This window comes from Eleutherodactylus coqui, chromosome 4 (assembly GCF_035609145.1).
Source record: "Eleutherodactylus coqui strain aEleCoq1 chromosome 4, aEleCoq1.hap1, whole genome shotgun sequence".
Lineage (NCBI taxonomy): Eukaryota > Metazoa > Chordata > Amphibia > Anura > Eleutherodactylidae > Eleutherodactylus > Eleutherodactylus coqui.
In genome coordinates, this window is record NC_089840.1 from 200,541,289 (window position 1) to 200,563,955 (window position 22,667).

Here is a 22,667-nt window from a genome sequence, read left to right on the forward strand (position 1 = left end):
TTGTGCATTAATTATGAGCCATACAGAAGTTATAAAAAGTTTTTCACTTACCTGCTCCGCTGCTGGCGTCCTCGTCTCCATGGTTGCCGTCTAATTTTCGCCGTCTAAAATGGTCGAATGGCCAAATTAGACGCGCTTGCGCAGTCCGGGTCTTCTGCTTTTCTGAATGGGGCTCCGTGTAGCTCCGTGTAGCTCCGTGTAGCTCCGCCCCGTCACATGCCGATTCCAGCCAATCAGGAGGCTGGAATCGGCAATGGACCGCACAGAAGAGCTGCGGTCCACGGAGGAAGAAGATCCCGGCGGCCATCTTCACTGGTAAGTATAGAAGTCACCGGAGCGCGGGGATTCAGGTAAGCGCTGAGCGTTTTTTTTTTTAAGTCCCTGCATCGGGGTTGTCTCGCGCCGAACGGGGGGGGGGGGGGGGGGGTGAAAAAAAAAAACCCCGTTTCGGCGCGGGACAACCCCTTTAATGCACTTTGTAATGTACATTGTGCATTAATTATGAGCCATACAGAAGTTATTCACTTACCTGTTCCGTTGCTAGCGTCCCCGTCTCCATGGTGCCATCTAATCTTCAGCGTCTAATCGCCCGATTAGACGCGCTTGCGCAGTCCGGTCTTCTCCTTTGCTGAATGGGGCCGCTCGTGCCGGAGAGCGGCTCCTCGTAGCTCCGCCCCGTCACGTGTGCCGATTCCAGCCAATCAGGAGGCTGGAATCGGCAATGGACCGCACAGAAGCCCTGCGGTCCACCGAGGGTGAAGATCCCAGCGGCCATCTTCACAAGGTAAATATGAAGACGCCGGACCGCGGGATTCGGGTAAGTACTATCTGTTTTTTTTTTTATCCCTGCATCGGGTTTGTCTCGCGCCGAACGGGGGGGCTATTGAAAAAAAAAAAAACCCGTTTCGGCGCGGGACAACCCCTTTAAGCTAATTTTATGTGATATAAGTTTAGCTGCTCTCATTGTTAGTTAATAGAAAATACAAAAAGTTGTAAATGAGTAATAAAGTACTAATATTCCTGTTTATTCAAAATGTTTTAAATAGAGCTTCAATCTGGTGCCAAAGAATGTATTAAGGGTTGCATTTACATCCTGTAGACTTAAGTTCACTGACATGCTATCATTAAGTCATTGCAAAAAAGTGACCTCAGTAATAACAGTTTACTCAGCGTTTGCCATGCAAGTCTTTTAATTTACTCCTTCAAAGTAAAGCTTCATTTTAGAGCATTCAAGTCAGTAAAATGTTTCTTTTTAGCGCTTTCTAAGGGTCTTTTTGAATTCAGCCTTTTATTGCTTGCCTTCTCTTGACTCATGATTGTTGACAAGTATAGTATGCAAGTAAGGCGGTAAACAATTGACTTTAACAAAATTCTATGTTGTGGAACATAGATATATGCCTCCAAGAGCCAGGTGGTCATGTGACCGCTGGGGTTCCCTGCTACAACAGAGCTGGAGGGTCATATAGACTAATGTCACTACAGGGGTTGTTTTCCCTGTAACTGGGGCTCCTATGGATGCCACAGCTACAGTGGGAAAGTGTCAAATAAAAAAGTGAATGTCCCCCAGAGGTCAGCCACCTGCAGATGGCCAGGTAGGATCCCGCTGCAAGAATTCTCACAGTGGGATGCGGTCCCATGTCCCTGCACAGCCTGCGGCTCACCTGCTCCCGACGTCTCCTCTCTGCGCTGTGTGCCGGCTGCCGCCCAGCCAGTGCATGCGCAGAGAGGAGCAGGCTCGTCACCACTGATAATAGAACATGCCGTCTGCCTAGGATTGTGATATCTAATGCAATCCTATGCCGGCGGGCACAGGTGCAAATTCTGCAGAAAATCCTGCCACGGAATTTCCGCCCATGTGCAGGGGGCCATCTTATAAGACGTCATAGGGGACATAGATAGTAAAAAACATAATTACATACATAATAAAAAAAACTAAATTCCAGAATAAAACAACAATATATACATAAGAAAGATAATAACACAAAGCCGGCGCCAACCAAAACCGTCGCTGTATGCGCCCTGTAAACCAAAACCGTACATATTATATATCAAAATATCCAAAACAAATAGAGAAACCTATTCCTATACTTTATTTTAGCATAAATATACTAAATAAAATAAAACTATAAATGTTTAAAAAATCCTTTTTTTTTAGCATTTTACCCCCAATAAAACTAAAAAACGGGGGGAAAAAATCAGTGAAAATGATATTTGAAAAATCGCCCTATATGTCACAGAACAAAAACACAGCAATAATAATTTTGGTAGCTAAAGGAAACAAAATACGGCAGTAAAACCGCCACATGGGTAAAATCCCTAAAAAGTGTCTGGTCCTTAAGGTACAAAACAGCCTGGTCCTTAAGGGGTTAAAATTTGATTCAGAACAGAACTCTCGAGTCAAAGAGGCAGGCTGCACCGGCCTCTCCCTACCCCAATCATGAACACTGACAGCCTTCTCTTTGCTTGCGTTTAATTAGAGAGTTATCAGTCAACACGGGGAAGAAGCTGGTGCGGCCCACCAGCTCAGTCTTAGGGCGAGCACCCACTGGCGTTTTTTTACCTGCGTTTTGCGTTTTTCCTGCACAGGCATAGAGATAACATGTGTTCCTGTCCACTGGCGTTTTTTTTGCGTTGCGTTTGCGTTTTTAACATAGGAACTGTCAGTTGCATATGTGTCCTTATTTTTCTCCTAATGCACCCATAAAAGTCAATGGTAATCTATGGAAAAGCCGCGAAAACGCAGTGAAAAACGCCGCGAAAAACACACGGAAAAATCGTGGGAAACGCGGCGAAAACACTGCGTTTTTTTCCCGCGGAAAACGCAAACGCCAGTGGGTGCTCGCCCTCAAGTCAAACTTTAAACACTGCAGTGCTTCAGAATAACACGTACATGGGGGCACCATGCATACCTGTCTCGGGTTCATGCTGCCTGTGGTTCGGGCAGCATGAACCTTGTGACAAGGTTCCCTTTAACTGGGTTTATCCTGGTAAAAAAATAACTCCCTTTAACAAAAACTAAATGGTGCAAGGAAAAATAAATTCTGTAATGGAACCAATCCAAATTATGCTTTCATTTTGCAAGGTTAGACGAAAGAAAATATATTGTATTGTGTTAGCTCTAAACAATACTGGTAAATACCAATTTTCAAAGAGCTCGGGACATAACTAGAATGCTTAGGGAGTATGTTGGAGTTCTATTTTGAAGTTCTTTGAGCTATGCTGTAATAACTAGAGATGAGCGAACGTACTCGTCCGAGCTTGATATTCGTGCGAATATTAGGGTGTTCGGGATGCTCGTTACTCGTAACGAGTACCACGCGGTGTTCCGGTTACTTTCAGTTTCCTCTCTGAGACGTTAGCGCGCTTTTCTGGCCAATTGAAAGACAGGGAAGGCATTACAACTTCCTCCTGTGACGTTCAAGCCCTATACCACCCCCCTGCTGTGAGTGGCTGGGGAGATCTGATGTCACCCGAGTATAAAAATCGGCCCCTCCCGCGGCTCGCCACACATGCCTTGTGAGTTAGCTGAGGGACAGTGCTGTTCTATTGGAGTTGCTGTAGGGAGAGTGTTTGTAGTGAGTGTAGGCTTCAAGAACCCCAACGGTCCTTCTTAGGGCCACATCTACGTGTGTGCAGGCTGCTGTTAGCAGTGGAGAAATTTTTTTTTTTTCTCAAAATCGGCAGTGCAGAGCATTGCACCCGGCATTAGGGACAGAAGTGGTGCTTAGGCAGGGAGAGTGTTAGGAGTGAGTGTAGCCTTCAAGAACCTCAACGGTCCTTTCTAGGGCCACATTTAACTGTGTGGAGTACTGTGCAGGCTGCTGTTAGCTGTGTTGCTTTTTTTTTTTTCTCAAAATCGGCGGTGCAGCGCATTGCACCCTGCATTGATACTACAGGCACAGAATTGTGTAGGCAGGGCCTCAACACAGTTATTAGTCATTGAATAGGCACAGTGGGCCTTTCCTTTAAAACAAAAGGGAAAAAAGTATATTTGCCCTGCCTCTGTCAGTCCTAAGGCCTCTGTGTACGTGTGTGCTGCATGGAGAACATAAAAAAATCAGACGCAACCAGCTACGGTTGAGTGCAGCCTTGCGCCAATTTCTTTCCTGCCTGGGAAATACCTGCTCTGCCACAGTTAATAACTCTGCAACAGTAAAGTTCTGTGACACTTTTGCAGGGCCGCAACACAGTTATATTAGTCATTGAATAGGCACAGTGGGCCTTTCCTTTAAAACAAAACGGAAAAAAGTATATTTGCCCTGCCTCTGTCAGTCCTAAGGGCTCTGGGTACGTGTGTGCTGCGTGGAGAACGTAAAAAAATCAGACGCAACCAGCTACGGTTGAGTGCAGCCTTGCGCCAATTTCTTTCCTGCCTGGGAAATACCTGCTCTGCTACAGTTAATAACTCTGCAACAGTAAAGTTCTGTGACACTTTTGCAGGGCCGCAACACAGTTATTAAACTTATTATTCATTCACTAGAGGCAGTGGGCCTTTCCTTTTAAACAAAAGGGAAAAAAGTATATTTGCCCTGCCTCTGACAGCCGTCAGGGCTCTGGGTACGTGTGTGCTGCGTGGAGAACGTAAAAAAATCAGACGCAACCAGCTACGGTTGAGTGCAGCCTTGCGCCAATTTCTTTCCTGCCTGGGAAATACCTGCTCTGCCACAGTTAATAACTCTGCAACAGTAAAGTTCTGTGACACTTTTGCAGGGCCACAACACAGTTATTAAACTTACTATTCATTCACTAGAGCCTTTCCTTTTTAAAAAAACTTAAAAAATTATATTTGGCCTGCAGGCTTGCGCCAATTTATTTCCTGCCTGTGAAATCAAATCACTGGTAATACCTGGTGATCCAGGTGTGTCGCAGCCGACTGCTGCGCGATTAGGAGAGGCACGTTTCTGGCGTCCCCACATTCATCGCCCAATTAATGGGTCCACGCGGGAGACCTTTATTAGAAAATGAGCAGTGTGAGCAGGTCCTGTCCTGGATGGCAGAAAGTGCTTCGAGCAACCTATCGTCCAGCCACAGTTCTGCGCCGTCCACTGCTGCAAATCCGAATCCTCTGTCTGCTGCTCCTCCTTCCTCCCAGCCTCCTCACTCCACTACAATGACACATGCTCAGGAGCGGGAAGACTCCCAGGAACTGTTCTCGGGCCCCTGCTCAGATTGGGCAGCAGTGGTTCCTCTCCCACCAGAGGAGTTTATCGTCACTGATGCACAACCATTGGAAAGTTCCCGGGGTCCGGGGGATGAGGCTGGGGACTTCCGCCAACTGTCTCAAGAACTTTCTGTGGGTGAGGAGGACGATGACGATGAGACACAGTTGTCTTGCAGTGAGGTAGTAGTAAGGGCAGTAAGTCCGAGGGAGGAGCGCACAGAGGATTCGGAGGAAGAGCAGCAGGACGATGAGGTGACTGACCCCACCTGGTGTGCAACGCCTACACAGGACAGGTCTTCAGAGGGGGAGGCACGGGCAGCAGCAGGGCAGGTTGCAAGAGGCAGTGCGGTGGCCAGGGGTAGAGGCAGGGCCAGACCGAATAATCCACCAACTGTTTCCCAAAGCGCACCCTCGCGCCATGCCACCCTGCAGAGGCTGAGGTGCTCTAAGGTCTGGCAGTTTTTCACAGAGACGCCTGACGACCGACGAACAGTGGTGTGCAACCTTTGTCGCGCCAAGATCAGCCGGGGAGCCACCACCAACAGCCTCACCACCACCAGCATGCGCAGACATATGATGGCCAAGCACCCCACAAGGTGGGACGAAGGCCGTTCACCGCCTCCGGTTTGCACCGCTGCCTCTCCCCCTGTGCCCCAACCTGCCACTGAGATCCAACCCCCCTCTCAGGACACAGGCACTACCGTCTCATGGCCTGCACCCACACCCTCACCTCCGCTGTCCTCGGCCCCATCCACCAATGTCTCGCACCGCACAGTCCAGCCGTCGCTAGCGCAAGTGTTGGAGCGCAAGCGCAAGTACGCCGCCACGCACCCGCACGCTCAATCGTTAACCGTCCACATAGCCAAATTTATCAGCCTTGAGATGCTGCCGTATAGGGTTGTGGAAACGGAGGCTTTCAAAGCTATGATGGCGGCGGCGGCCCCGCGCTACTCAGTTCCCAGTCGCCACTACTTTTCCCGATGTGCCGTCCCAGCCCTGCACGACCACGTCTCCCGCAACATTGTACGCGCCCTCACCAATGCGGTTAGTGGCAAGGTCCACTTAACTACGGACACATGGACAAGCACAGGCGGGCAGGGCCACTACATCTCCCTGACGGCACATTGGGTGAATTTAGTGGAGGCTGGGACAGAGTCAGAGCCTGGGACCGCTCACGTCCTACCCACCCCCAGAATTGCGGGCCACAGCTCGGTGGTGGTATGTTCGGCGGTGTATGCTTCCTCCACAAAGCACCCTCCTCCTCCTCCTCCTCAACCTCTGTCTCGCAATCTAGATGTGTCAGCAGCAGCAGGACGTCGCCAGCAGTCGGTGTCGCGCAGCGTGGCAGCACAGCGGTGGGCAAGCGTCAGCAGGCCGTGCTGAAACTACTCAGCTTAGGAGATAGGAGGCACACGGCCCACGAACTGCTGCAGGGTCTGACAGAGCAGACCGACCACTGGCTTGCGCCGCTGAGCCTCCAACCGGGCATGGTCGTGTGTGACAACGGCCGTAACCTGGTGGCGGCTCTGCAGCTCGGCAGCCTCACGCACGTGCCATGCCTGGCCCACGACTTTAATTTGGTGGTTCAGCGCTTTCTGAAAAGCTACCCACGCTTGTCAGACCTGCTCGTAAAGGTGCGCCGGCTCTGCGCACATTTCCGCAAGTCCCACACGGACGCTGCCACCCTGCGCACCCTGCAACATCGCTTTAATCTGCCAGTGCACCGACTGCTGTGCGACGTGCCCACACGGTGGAACTCTACGCTCCACATGTTGGCCAGGCTCTATGAGCAGCGTAGAGCTATCGTGGAATACCAACTCCAACATGGGCGGCGCAGTGGGAGTCAGCCTCCTCAATTATTTTCAGAAGAGTGGGCCTGGTTGGCAGACATCTGCCAGGTCCTTGGAAACTTTGAGCAGTCTACCCAGGTGGTGAGCGGCGATGCTGCAATCATTAGCGTCACCATTCCTCTGCTATGCATCTTGAGAAGTTCCCTGCAAACCATAAAGGCAGCCGCTTTGCGCTCGGAAACGGAGGCGGGGGAAGACAGTATGTCGCTGGATAGTCAGAGCACCCTCCTGTCTATATCTCAGCGCATTCAGGAGGAGGAGGAGGAGGAGCATGAGGAGGATGAGGAGGAGGGGGAAGAGACAGCTTGGCCCACTGCTGACGGTGCCCCTGCTGCTTGCCTGTCATCCTTTCAGCGTGTATGGCCTGAGGAGGATGAGGAGGAGGAGGAGGAGGATCCTGAAAGTGATCTTCCTAGTGAAGACAGCCATGTGTTGCGTACGGGTACCCTGGCACACATGGCTGACTTCATGTTAGGATGCCTTTCTCGTGACCCTCGCGTTGCACGCATTCTGGTCACAACGGATTACTGGGTGTACACACTGCTCGACCCACGCTATAAGGAGAACCTTCCCACTCTCATTCCCGAAGAGGAAAGGGGTTCGAGAGTGTTGCTATACCACAGGACCCTGGCGGACAAGCTGATGGTAAAATTCCCATCCGACAGCGCTAGTGGCAGAAGGCGTAGTTCCGAGGGCCAGGTAGCAGGGGAGGTGCGGAGATCGAGCAGCATGTACAGCCCAGGCAGTGCAACAGTCTTTAAGGGCCTGGACAGCTTTATGGCTCCCCACCAAGACTGTGTCACCGCTCCCCAGTCAAGGCTGAGTCGGCGGGAGCACTGTAAAAGGATGGTGAGGGAGTACGTAGCGGATCGCACGACCGTCCTCCGTGACGCCTCTGCCACCTACAACTACTGTGTATCGAAGCTAGACACGTGGCCTGAACTAGCGCTGTATGCCCTGGAGGTGCTTGCTTGTCCTGCGGCTAGCGTCTTGTCGGAGAGGGTGTTTAGTGCGGCTGGGGGAATCATCACAGATAAGCGTACCCGCCTGTCAACCGACAGTGCCGACAGGCTAACACTCATCAAGATGAACAAAGCCTGGATTTCCCCAGACTTCTCTTCTCCACCAGCGGACAGCAGCGATACCTAAGCAATACGTAGGCTGCACCCGTGGATGGAAGCTACGTTCTCTCTCACCATCCAAAACGGGGACATTTCTGCTTCATCAATCTGTGTCTAATATTCCTCCTCCTCCTCCTGCTCCTCCTCCTGAAACCTCACGTAATCACGCTGAACGGGCAATTTTTCTTAGGGCCACAAGGCTCACTCAAATAATTTTTCTAAACAATTTTTATATGTTTCAATGCTCTTAAAAGCGTTGAAACTTTAACTTGAACCAATTTTTCGTTAAACTGGGCTGCCTCCAGGCCTAGTTACCACTTAAGCCACATTAACCAAAGCGATTAATGGGTTTCACCTGCCATCTTGGTTGGGCATGGCCAATTTTTACTGAGGTACATTTGTACTGTTGGTACACCAATTTTTTGGGGCCCTCACCTACAGTGTAATCATAGCAATTTGTATGTTCTTCGCCTGCACTCATGGTACAGAAGTGTGTGTGGGGTTGGCCTACACTTTAGCTACATAAATGTAACTTGGGCCTTGGCTATACTGCAGCTACTGAAATGGAACTAAGACTGCGCTCCCACTATACTGCTGCTTCGGAATTGTTACTGGGGCCTGTCTTGAGTGCTACTATTGCTGACATGGAACGAAAACTGCGCTCCCGCTATACTGCTGCTTCGGAATTGTTACTGGGGCCTGTCTTGAGTGCTACTATTACTGACATGGAACGAAGACTGCGCTCCCACTATACTGCTGCTTCGGAATTGTTACTGGGGCCTGTCTTGAGTGCTACTATTGCTGACATGGACCACGGCCCACTTAATCCTGGCCACATTCCGAAAACCAACAAAATAAAACCGCGCTACTAGGTCCGCAGTCACCACCACATTACCACCAACGTGCTTACTGTTAAGGTGCATATAACCACGGACACGTGGAGAGGACACGTAGTGCCTCAAAAACATCCCCCTCCTCCTCCAACAGGGAAAACATTCTTGGCAAATGCCTTTGCATTGGTTCGTCTGGTGGCAGTCCAAGAATTTCACCTTTACCGACACTACAAGAGAGCCCCCCCACCATCCCCCCGCCACGGCCCACTTAATCCTGGCCACATTCCGAAAACCAACAAAATAAAACCGCGCTACTAGGTCCGCAGTCACCACCACATTACCACCAACGCGGTTACTGTTAAGGTACATATTACCAGTCTGACTGGGGCATGCAGACACCTTTACAGAATGAATAGTGTGTGGCACATAGGTTCCCCATTGCTATGCCCACGTGTGCAGCTCCTGATGGCGGTGGCACAGGATTCTATTTCTCATTGCTTCTGTACAGCATTGTGGGCTATCGCCCCACCACTTTTAAAGAGGGTCGCTGCCTAGCCGTGCCAACCCCTCTGCAGTGTGTGCCTGCGGTTCCTCCTCATGGCAGACGCACTTATAAATAGACATGAGGGTGGTGAGGCATTAGGGCAGCTGAAGGCTGCGCAGGGACAGTTTGTTGTGCGCTGTGGACACTGCGTCGTGCGGGGGGGGTTGGGCAGCATGTAACCCAGGAGAAGTGGCAGCGGAGTGTCATCCAGGCAGTGATTGTGCTTTGTTGTAGCTAGTGTGGTGCTTAGCAAAGGTATGCCATGCTAATGAGGGCTTTTCAGAAGTAAAAGTTTTTGGGAGGGGGGGGGCCCACTCTTGCCGCTATTGTGGCTTAATAGTGGGACCTGTGAACTTGAGATGCAGCCCAACATGTAGCCCCTCGCCTGCCCTATCCGTTGCTGTGTCGTTCCCATCACTTTCTTGATTTGCCCAGATTTTCACACATAAAAACCTTAGCGAGCATCGGCGAAATACAAAAATGCTCGGGTCGCCCGTTGACTTCAATGGGGTTCGTTATTCGAAACGAACCCTCGAGCATCGCGATAATTTCGTCCCGAATAACGAGCACCCGAGCATTTTGGTGCTCGCTCATCTCTAGTAATAACCACTATTTGCAGGTGGTCCAGCTTCAGAACTGCTTAGAAGACAGGTAGTCTTATTTACTTGAGAACTTTTCACTATCTCTATGGCAAACTGGGTGCAATGCTTCGGTATTGCAACTCTCTCCCCCATTGCAGTTTGCGTAGTAGACTTCCACTGATTTGCTAATGATGGCTAATCCTAAGGATAGGTCATCAATAGTTTTTACCTTGGAAAATCCCTTTAACATCTTATCACGGAATAACTTATTCATCGGAGCAAAATAGAAACAAAAAGAGAGTCCTCGTAGTTTTAGGCTGGCCAGACACTCCCGACTGATCGAATTTAACTGTACTTTTTCTGTGATGAAAGATATTCTCAAGTGAGTGCATTGCCACAGAAATGTTTGCTTTGGGCAAGTTTGTTTTCCTAAACTCTTGTCACCAAAGTACATGCATGCACTTTTAGAGTCAGTGTCATTTCAGAGAAGCTGGCCAAGTACATTTGTCAATACTTCTGAGAGCATGACCTCATGCCTCGGGCCAGCTGGTTCTTGTTGGATACAGTTCAGTAACATGCACCTTCACACCATGACTTCATCTCGGCTGCCAGGTTAATCAAACACTAGTAACAAACATGTAATGCATCAGATATTCAACTGGATGTTTATGTATTACTTTTCAGTCATCTCCATTAAAATGACGTGATTGCAGCTGTTTTACTCTTCCTTTTTTGATGGTTACGTGGTTACAGTTACTTAGGTTATAACACGACACGGTTATCAAGTTCATAAACTTATTAAGGATATATTTGCATGCATGTTTGCATAGTTCACTTGTTGAAAAAAAGAGATGAAAGCAGATGTGTAGCTAAAGGCTCCTGGGCTCAGATGCAAAAGTTCAGCATGGCTGCCCCCCCCCCCCCCCCCCAACTTTTCTCTGCATCGTTGGGTCCCTTAAGCCCGTCAATGCAACACCAGCAGGCAGAGGCATTGCTAGAATCTTGAAATATTAAGTGTAGGGGGCTTAAAATTTATAACAACCATCCATGTGCCATTTATAATAATGGTGCTTTCTTAAGTGATAGAGGGGCATTTGGGCTCTCTAAGACTGCAGGCCCGGTTGTGACTGCTTTCTCTGCACCCCCTATAGCTACTAGCCCAAATGAAAGCACTCACCTGAGCTCTATGACCTACTGGAATCTCCTCTGAGACACAAGCAAAATGGTGTACAGCATGTACACCATACAGATTGCATTTTTGAGGAGAGGGCAGCAAAGTTGATCACACCCAATGGGATACAGCTCTCTCAATTGAGCCCTTCTATCCATTTATTTCATATACCAGAAAGGGTCTTAAGAAGCAGGTATACACCAATCAAAACTTCTATGTCACTGTGACATACAGTATCAAATTGCCAGTGTGCTAACTAATCAGTGGAATCAGTGGGGGTGCAGAAGTCAGGTGAAATCCATGTCTGAATCATTTTAATAAACATCAGGTGATCCACATTGTCTGTGGACAGGCAACTCTCCAAATGTGCTGAACACCCTTTCTGATAGCACACTGGCAGTGGGGCAGGCAAGACTCTCTAAAGCATGTTGTGCAAGCTCAGGTTAGACACCCAGAAGTCAAAGAGGCCAACACTATGTCTGAATGTAGCTGTAGCCTGCTATAGACTGAAAAAACTATGCCACACCTCTGTTAGACTTCCCTGGCGGTGCTTCTGCTGCAACGGATGCACCCGAGCCACCATGAAAAAATGCTTTGCTTAAGCTGCTTAACTGTCTGACTTGATACTGCTGCAGTTTGAGGTCCCTCTCCAGTGCCATAGTGTCATTTTGGCCTTGTAGCAGGGATCAAGTAGGATGGCCACCCAGTAATGATCTGATGTTTTGATGTGGGCTATGCAACGGTCCTTTTACAAGCACTGCAGCATAAAAGCACTCATATTCCTCAAACTTCCTAAGGGTAATGGCCTACATTCTTCGGGGTCAGGCCTAAGAGTGTGGTCTGGCTGGGCCTGTCATCCATGGAAAATAGCTAGGGTTAGTAAAAGATGGAAAGAACATTCTGTAGCTCTCTTTGCCCCTGGACATATATTATCCTCCTGCTCTTCCTCCTCTATACTTCATCCATGGGTGGAGAAACCTGTTGGAAAAGACGCCCCTTTCTTGCCAAAACCCACCCTCTCTGAGCAATAGCAGAATGGCTAGACAGTTGGGAGATCGGTATCCCTTCTTCCTGCTCCTCCTGTGACAACAACATGTCATTGTCCCTGAGACCCTGTAGCATCTATTCTAGCAGCCAGACAACAGCAATGGTAACAATGAACATTGTTTCATCATGACTGACCATTTTGGACTGTTCCTCAAAGCAGGCTGAAATGGCACAAATATCTTTGATGATCTTTGTACTTACATCCAATCTTCAATAGGGTTCAATGGGGATAAATTAGAGGATGACCATTCACATGTTATAATCATACAACTAATAATTTTTATGCATAGATTCATCATTAGTAAACTCTGATTTATTGTGATTAGTTTTGTGCTATTACTAAGGACAATAAGGAACAGTAATTTACATATAAAGTGCCTTTAGAGATGGACAATATCCAAGGATATCATTTTTTTAACAAGTGTAAATACAATTTTTTTAAACTATGGTCTTGATGTAATTATAAAACATCTCCTTTATTTGAATCTTCTGTTTTTCCAGTAAACTATTTTTATTACTTTTTTCAGTTGGAATTTCGTCTTCTCATTGCTTGCTTTGTTTCTTAATGAGCATTACATTTCCAAATTCTGGAAATTTTTATAAAAAAATAACAAAAAATGCCAGAATGAGGGGGAATGTAATACAACATGTCATTTGGAATATTTTTTCAGTTCCTGTACATATTGGCCCATGGGTTCTGAAAGCTGTTGCTCTAAGCCAAAACAATCCTATTTTTAATGGCACAAGAAGAAGTTCTCCCAAATAAGGGTGGCGGTGCAATGTTTCCTAGAGACAAATTAAGTTGTGAGATAGTTGTTTGATACTTTTCTATGGGGATCAGTCCGTGCCAGGGTTCCTATACAACTGAGCTTGGCAGGCATGACTTTAGGCAGACTCCTTCCTCTATAAAAGTGACCTAACCCTATATTTTATTTTTCCTTTGTATTAGCCTTTATGTAAATTGTAAAGAAAACTTCATACAGTACATATACTTATATTGTAGAACTTAGTTTCATGAAGGTGTTTCTCTAAAGCCTACTTTAAAAATGTAAGAGTTTAGACATATTTGTATCTTATTGTAGCCACTCGAAGCTACCACTTCAATGATACACATCATAACAGTATTCTAATATGATTTTTGTTTCAGTCGATATGTAATCCTTTTGTTGCTAGTCATTTTGACTGAACTCAACTATTGACTTTGGCGATAAATATGTTAGGATCAGTGGAAGTGGTTCCACTGAGGTACACACTGGTTTGGCTTTGGGACAGATCCTGAGGCAACATCAGAAGTACCCCACTATTCACCATTTAACCCCACCAATTGGGATGTTGACTTCTCTGCAGGGTCCCCAGGCTGTTACACAAGAAATGGTCCCAGTACTGTGGCAACTGATACTACGTAGGTCCTAGATGCGGTACCTGAGGGTGTAAACAGGAACAAGCTCATATAGTATGGGTCAAGGCAGGCAGCACAATTCAGTACAAGAAACAAACGTTGGGTCATGGAGAACAGGTTCAGAGCAGAGGTCAGGGCAGGCAGCAGGCAAAAGCATAGTCAATATCACAAGCTGGGGTTAAGAGTGGAGACAGGAACATAATCAGGGATAGGCAAAGTCAGTAAACCAGGGAGTCAGAACAGCTTGAAAGTAGTTTGAGCAGGCTAGAAGGACCTTAATACTCACAGAGGAAGGATCCCTGATATAACCAGAAACCACATATAATTGGTGGTGAAACATTTTGTATGAGAAAGTGACCCTTATGAACATGGCCAGGAGCACATGCCCTCCAGGCCACCATTAAAGGGGTTGTCCCGCGAAACAAAGTTGGGGTATACACTTCTGTATGGCCATATTAATGCACTTTGTAATGTACATTGTGCATTAATTATGAGCCATACAGAAGTTATTCACTTACCTGTTCCGTTGCTAGCGTTCTCGTCTCCATGGTGCCGTCTAATTTTCAGCGTCTAATCGCCCGATTAGACGCGCTTGCGCAGTCCGGTCTTCTCCGTGTTGAATGGGGCTGCTCGTGCTGGAGAGCTGCTCCTCGTAGCTCCGCCCCGTCACGTGTGCCGATTCCAGCCAATCAGGAGGCTGGAATCGGCAATGGACCGCACAGAAGACCTGCGGTCCACCGAGGGTGAAGTTCCCGGCGGCCATCTTCGCAAGGTAGGTAAGAAGTCACTGGAGCGCGGGGATTCGGGTAAGTACTATCCGTTTTTTTTTTTCAACACATGCATCGGGTTTGTCTCGCGCCGAACGGGGGGCTATTGAAAAAAAAAAAAAAATGTTTTGGCGCGGGACAACCGTTTTAATGACAGAGATGCCAGGAGCGGATGTCTGAAGTGGAAGGGATCTGATTGCAGACCGCAGCTGCCAGGAGGGTAAGTTGGCAGCTGCATACTGTAACAAAATGGTCGAGTGGAACTGTATTCAAAGTTTTGAAAATCCGTAGTATGACTAGATTCTGCTGCAGATCATTTCCACTTGGGAGTGAATCTCTACAACCAAGCTCACATAAAAGAAATGAAAGAACAGCATTGCATATGGTAAGTGCGTTCCAAAGAAATAAATCACCAGAGTCCAGATGAAGTATCCACCTTTTTGTGTTGTGCAAATTTTAGGCACTACACTAATGAAGAATAATATAAGACCCACTGCCCAGCGACAGCCCCCTGAGGATAGTGTCTTCCAAAGTATCATTCACATACAGGGTGCAGATTCCTTTTTGTAATGCAAACCTTATTGGATGTCCATAAAACTATGTGGTTCGGAGAATGAGACCCCCTTCATCAAGTATCAGCTCCTATAGAGACGTATTTCAGGTGTCATTGTCTTATAAGTTGCAAGTATAGCTCTGTAGGAAATCTGCCGTACAATGAAATCAGTTTCCAATATTTCTGATAAGACATCTTTTTAGCACTATTGCACTATTATTTTTTATTTCAGCTTAAAAAATGTTTTATAACAAGAACAATTTACAAATATCAATAAAACTAGTAAGCTTAGTAGTGAGTAGAACTTTCCATATTGTCTTGAGATGTATTGTTCTACAGACCTTAAATAACCTGCCACCCTCACTAAATAAATATTATATCAGGGGCCATGAAACTCATATATCTCTGAGTGTATGTGGTAGCATTGTTTACTTAAAGGAGATGTCCCGCGCCGAAACGGGTTTTTTTTTTTTTAACCCCCCCCCCCGTTCGGCGCGAGACAACCCCGATGCAGGGGTTAAAAAAACCACCCGCACAGCGCTTACCTGAATCCCGGCGGTCCGGCGTCTTCATACTCACCTGCTGAAGATGGCCGCCGGGATCCTCCGTCTTCGTGGACCGCAGCTCTTCTGTGCGGTCCACTGCCGATTCCAGCCTCCTGATTGGCTGGAATCGGCACGTGACGGGGCGGAGCTACACGGAGCCGCTCTCTGGCACGAGCGGCTCCATAGAAGACTGCTGAAGACCCGGACTGCGCAAGCGCGGCTAATTTGGCCATCGGAGGCCAAAAATTAGTCGGCACCATGGGAACGAGGACGCTAGCAACGGAGCAGGTAAGTATAAAACTTTTTATAACTTCTGTATGGCTCATAATTAATGCACAATGTATATTACAAAGTGCATTATTATGGCCATACAGAAGTGTATAGACCCACTTGCTGCCTCGGGACATCTCCTTTAACTATACACAGCTGGGATCATATCTCTAGTATGTAATGTCTTCTTTTCATCTATTTGTGGGTTATGGCAAGCAGATGGGTATGAGTTATAAACTTATGGCTGAACCCATATAACCCAGGTTGTAAAGGACCTAATAATGATTGTTTATAAGGAGAAAATTACTGATAGTACTGCATGGGGAAAAGATATATGATAGATAGATAGATAGATAGATAGATAGATAGATAGATAGATAGATAGATAGATAGATAGATAGATAGATAGATAGATAGATAGATAGATAGATATGGGATAGATAGATAGATATGAGATAGATAGATAGATATGAGATAGATAGATAGATAGATAGATAGATAGATAGATAGATAGATAGATAGATAGATAGATAGATAGATAGATATGACATAGATGGATAGATATGAGATAGATAGATAGATATGACATAGATGGATAGATATGAGATAGATAGATATGACAAATAGATAGATATGAGATAGATAGATAGATAGATAGATAGATAGATAGATAGATAGATAGATAGATAGATAGATAGATAGATAGATAGATAGATAGATAGATATGACATAAATGGATAGATATACGATAGATGGATAGATAGAAAGATAGATATGAGATACATAGATAGATGATAGATAGATAGATAGATAGATAGATAGATAGATAGATAGATAGATAGATAGATAGATAGATATTAAATAGATGGATAGATAGATAGATATGAGATAGATAGATAGATAGATAGATAGATAGATATGAAATAGATAGATAGATATGAAATAGATAGATATAAGATACATAGATATGAGATAGATAGATAGATAGAAAGATAGATGTGAAATAGATGGATAGATGAATAGATAGATATGAAATAGATGGATAGATGGATGGATGGATAGATACCGTGTTTTCCCGAAAATAAGACAGTGTCTTATATTAATTTTTGTTCAAAAACGTTTAACTTTTTTACATGTATAGCTGCCTGGACACTATTTAAGTTGACTTTTTTTAATTAAGTGTTAGCAGGGCTTAATTTTGGAGTAGGGCTTATATTTCAAGCATCCTCAAAAAGCCTGAAAAATCTTTTTGCATCCTCAAAAATTCTGGAAAATCATGCTATGTCTTATTTTCAGGGTATGTCTTATTTTCAGGGAAACAGGGTAGATAGATAGATAAATAGATAGATGTTTGCCTTGAGGCAAAAATCTGACATAGAAGAAGTTGAGTTGCCCAGCAGAGCAGACTGAGACAAATAAAATGTAAAAGAGCAGAAGAGAAGTCAGTGGTGATGTGAGACGCATTGTGCTTTATGAGACAGACTCTGGGCTGGTACCAAGTGCTTACAGAGAGCAGTAAGGTGACCAGCAAGCGATTTTGGCCTGTTTCACATGGGCTACAAAATCATTGCTACAAAGCCAATGGGTTCTTTCAGGCTACAAAACATCTCTCATGTGAAAGAAATCTTCACAATAGCAAAAAGCAAAAGAATCTCACCTCACTTCATTTCTGTCAGTCGGTCTGTTTCTAGTTGCAGGGAGAATATACTCACGTCCAGAGAACCACTCGATCTCATGTGAAAGAACCCATTGGAAACCATGGGCTTTGTAGCAATGATTCTGTAGCCCATGTGAAACATGCCTTCCTCTTAGGCCGCAAAGAGGCTGAGTTACATTGAACAGGACTACTATAGTGAGCTAAGCAAACTGATGAGAAAGGAATATCTGTGGGACATCTAGTCTACAAGGAGCTGATGAAAAGCCTGAGCACTAATATAACTGACATAAACTGATTGCTTACTTTCCAGATCATCGTATAGCCCTCTGTCTCTTTACCCCTTAGACACTGAATGATTTATAATGCATTCAAGGGGTTTTGAGAACTTCTCCATCTAGACTCTTGTTTACTGCCCTATTTTGTGAAAAGGACATAACAGAGTCCTCTGCTTGTGACCTCTATATAATGCAAAGACTGGCCTCAGCTTTGGAGGAATCAGCTAGTCCTGAAGCACTTCCAGAAATGCACAGACAGCCCCCAGTCAAGCTTGGATATATATTTATTGCCCATGTTTCAATCAAGTCACATTCATTTCTTAAAAGGCCACTCCAGCGAAAACACTTTTTGTCCATGCCTGTCCCAGTCACCTGATTGTCTATCACACTCTGGAGGTCACCTCTGTATATTGCAGTCACTTCCATGCAGTACAGCCTCCTGTTTGATACTAATCAGCCACCATCTTGAGGCTGAGATTATGTACTTTCAGTTTCACATATATCCTATTATGTATCAGCATAGCATTAGCTTAGGCTATTCCATTTCTGCTAGTTGGATGGATAGTTTAATTAGCATTATCTTCTATAGTCACCTAAATAAGCTACAGATCATTAATATACAGTCAGGAGGATGAGCTGTGATCTCCTCCATTATAACTGTGTGGCAGGAGCTGTGTGTTCGTCATCTGTAACTGTGATAGGAGTGACTGTGTCCACCCTGTAGCCAGTTTCCATGGTAGTACCATCACACAGAATGACTAGTTTCAGGCAGTATAACTCCATGCAGATCTGACTGGTCAGAATTGAGATCATATGACTGAGGTAAAAGAGGCTGGAAGTTTTAGAGAGATAGGAATAACTAGCGAACTGAAGGATAGCTACTAGAGATGAGCGAACGCGTTCGTCCGAGCTTGATATTCGTGCGAATATTAGGGTGTTCGGGATGTTTGTTATTCGTAACGAACACCATGCGGTGTTCTGGTTACTTTCACTTCCTTCCCTGAGACGTTAGCGCGCTTTTCTGGCCAATTGAAAGACAGGGAAGGCATTACAACTTCCCCCTGCAACGTTTAAGCCCTATACCACCCCCCTGCTGTGAGTGGCTGGCGAGATCAGGTGTTCGCCTAATATAAAAGTCGGCCCCTCCCGCGGCTCGCCTCAGATGCGGTGTGAGTTAGATGAGGGACAGTGCTGTTTATACCGGAGCTGCTGTAGGGAAAGAATTGGTAGTTAGTGTAGGCTTCAAGACCCCCCAAAGGTCCTTATTAGGGCCACTGATAGCTGTGTGTTGGCTGCTGTTAGCAGTGGAATTTTTTTTTTTCTCAAAATCGGCTCTGCAGAGCGTTGCACCTGGCATTAGGGACAGAAGTGCTGCATAGGCAGGGAGAGTGTTAGGAGTGCGTGTAGCCTTCAAGAACCTCAACGGTCCTTTCTAGGGCCATATTTATCCGTGTGCAGTACTGTCCAGGCTGCTGTTAGCTGTGCTGCATTTTTTTTGGGCTTCTCAAAATCGCCTCTGCAGAGCATTCCACCCTCCATTGATACTGCAGGGAAAGAATTGTATAGGCAGGGCCACAACACAGTTATTATTCATAGAATATACGCAGTGCTGCCTTTTGGTGGAAAAACAAGTGGAAACAAATCTATTTGTCCAGCCTGTGTCCGTCCTTACGGGCGGTGGACACGTGTGAGCTGCGTGAAAAACATTGCTAAATCATACGCACCCAGCTACGCTTTACTGCTGGCTTCGCCATTTGCTTTCCTTAATTGGGAAAAAAAATACCTGCTCTGCCAGAGTTATAATAACTCTGCTACCCTCACGTTCTGTGACACATAAGCAGGGACACAGCACAGTTATTACACTTCTCATGTTCATTGAATATACGCAGTGCTGCCTTTTGGTGGGAAAAAACTGAAAACAAATCTATTTGTCCAGCCTCTGTCCGTCCTAACGCCTGTGGACACGTGTGAGCTGCGTGAAAAACATTGCTAAATCATACGCACCCAGCTACGCTTTACTGCTGGCTTCGCCATTTGCTTTCCTTAATTGGGAAAAAAAATACCTGCTCTGCCAGAGTTATAATAACTCTGCTACCCTCACGTTCTGTGACACATTAGCAGGGACACAGCACAGTTATTAAACTTCTCATGTTCATTGAATATACGCAGTGCTGCCTTTTGGTGGAAAAACAAGTGAAAACAAATCTATTTGTCCAGCCTCTGTCCGTCCTAACGCCTGTGGACACGTGTGAGCTGCGTGAAAAACATTGCTAAATCATACGCACCCAGCTACGCTTTACTGCTGGCTTCGCCATTTGCTTTCCTTAATTGGGAAAAAAAATACCTGCTCTGCCAGAGTTATAATAACTCTGCTACCCTCACGTTCTGTGACACATTAGCAGGGACACAGCACAGTTATTAAACTTCTCATGTTCATTGAATATACGCAGTGCTGCCTTTTGGTGGAAAAACAAGTGAAAACAAATCTATTTGTCCAGCCTCTGTCCGTCCTAACGCCTGTGGACACGTGTGAGCTGCGTGAAAAACATTGCTAAATCATACGCACCCAGCTACGCTTTACTGCTGGCTTCGCCATTTGCTTTCCTTAATTGGGAAAAAAAATACCTGCTCTGCCAGAGTTATAATAACTCTGCTACCCTCACGTTCTGTGACACATTAGCAGGGACACAGCACAGTTATTAAACTTAGATTATTCATTCACTAGAGGCAGTGGGGCCTTTCGTTTTCCCAAAAGGGCAAAAATTATATTTGGCCTGCAGTCTTGCGCCAATTTATTTCCTGCCTGTTAAATCAAATCACTGGTAATACAGCATGCTGAGGGGTAGGGGTAGGCCTAGAGGACGTGGACGCGGCCGAGGACGCGGAGGGCCAAGTCAGGGTGTGGGCACAGCCCGAGCTCCTGATCCCGGTGTGTCGCAGCCGACTGCTGCGCGATTAGGAGAGAGGCACGTTTCTGGCGTCCCCACATTCATCGCCCAATTAATGGGTCCACGCGGGAGACGGTTATTAGAAAATGAGCAGTGTGAGCAGGTCCTGTCCTGGATGGCAGAAAGTGCTTCGAGCAACCTATCGTCAACACGCAGTTCTGCGCCGTCCACTGCTGCAAATCCGAATCCTCTGTCTGCTGCTCCTCCTTCCTCCCAGCCTCCTCACTCCACTACAATGACACCTGCTCAGGAGCGGGAACACTCCCAGGAACTGTTCTCGGGCCCCTGCTTAGATTGGGCAGCAGCGGTTCCTCTCCCACCAGAGGAGTTTATCGTCACTGATGCCCAACCATTCGAAAGTTCCCGGGGTCCGAGGGAAGAGGCTGGGGACTTCCGCCAACTGTCTCAACAACTTTCTGTGGGTGAGGAGGATGATGACGATCAGACACAGTTGTCTTGCAGTGAGGTAGTAGTAAGGGCAGTAAGTCCAAGGGAGCAGCGCACAGAGGATTCGGAGGAAGAGCAGCAGGACGATGAGGTGACTGACCCCACCTGGTGTGCAACGCTTACTCAGGAGGACAGGTCTTCAGAGGGGGAGTCAAGGGCATCAGCAGGGCAGGTTGCAAGAGGCAGTGCGGTGTCCAGGGGTAGAGGCAGGGCCAGACCGAATAATCCACCAAGTGTTTCCCAAAGCGCCCCCTCGCGCCATGCCACCCTGCAGAGGCCGAGGTGCTCTAAGGTCTGGCAGTTTTTCACAGAGACGCCTGACGACCGACGAACAGTGGTGTGCAACCTTTGTTGCGCAAAGCTCAGCCGGGGAGCCAACACCAACAGCCTCACCACCACCACCATGCGCAGACATATGATGGCCAAGCACCCCACAAGGTGGGACGAAGGCCGTTCACCGCCTCCGGTTTGCACCCCTGCCTCTCCCCCTGTGCCCCAACCTGCCACTGAGATGCAACCCCCCTCTCAGGACACAGGCACTACCGCCTCATGGCCTGCACCCACACCCTCATCTCCGCTGTCCTCGGCCCCATCCAGCAGTGTAGTTCAGCGCACCGTTCAGCCGTCGCTTGCGCAAGTGTTCGAGCGCAAGCGCAAGTACGCCGCCACGCACCCGCACGCTCAAACGTTAACCGTCCGCATAGCAAAATTCATCAGCCTTGAGATGCTGCCGTATAGGGTTGTGGAAACTGAGTCCTTCAAAAGTATCATGGAGGCGGCGGCCCCGCGCTACTCAGTTCCCAGTCGCCACTACTTTTCCCGATGTGCCGTCCCAGCCCTGCACGACCACGTCTCCCGCAACATTGTGCGCGCCCTCACCAACGCGGTTACTGCCACGGTCCACTTAACTACGGACACGTGGACAAGCACAGGCGGGCAGGGCCACTACATCTCCCTGACGGCACATTGGGTGAATTTAGTGGAGGCTGGGACAGAGTCAGAGCCTGGGACCGCTCACGTCCTACCCACCCCCAGAATTGCGGGCCCCAGCTCGGTGGTGGTATCTGCGGAGGTGTATGCTTCCTCCACTAAAGCACCCTCCTCCTCCTCCTCCTCCTCCTCTGTCTCGCAATCAAGATGTGTTAGCAGCAGCATGTCGCCAGCAGTCGGTGTCGCGCGGTGTGGCAGCACAGCGGTGGGCAAGCGTCAGCAGGCCGTGCTGAAACTACTCAGCTTAGGCGATAAGAGGCACACGGCCCACGAACTGCTGCAGGGTCTGACACAGCAGACCGACCGCTGGCTTGCGCCGCTGAGCCTCCAACCGGGCATGGTCGTGTGTGACAACGGGCGTAACCTGGTGGCGGCTCTGCAGCTTGGCAGCCTCACGCACGTGCCATGCCTGGCCCACGTCTTTAATTTGGTGGTTCAGCGGTTTCTGAAAAGCTACCCACGCTTGTCAGACCTGCTCGTAAAGGCGCGCCGGCTCTGCGCACATTTC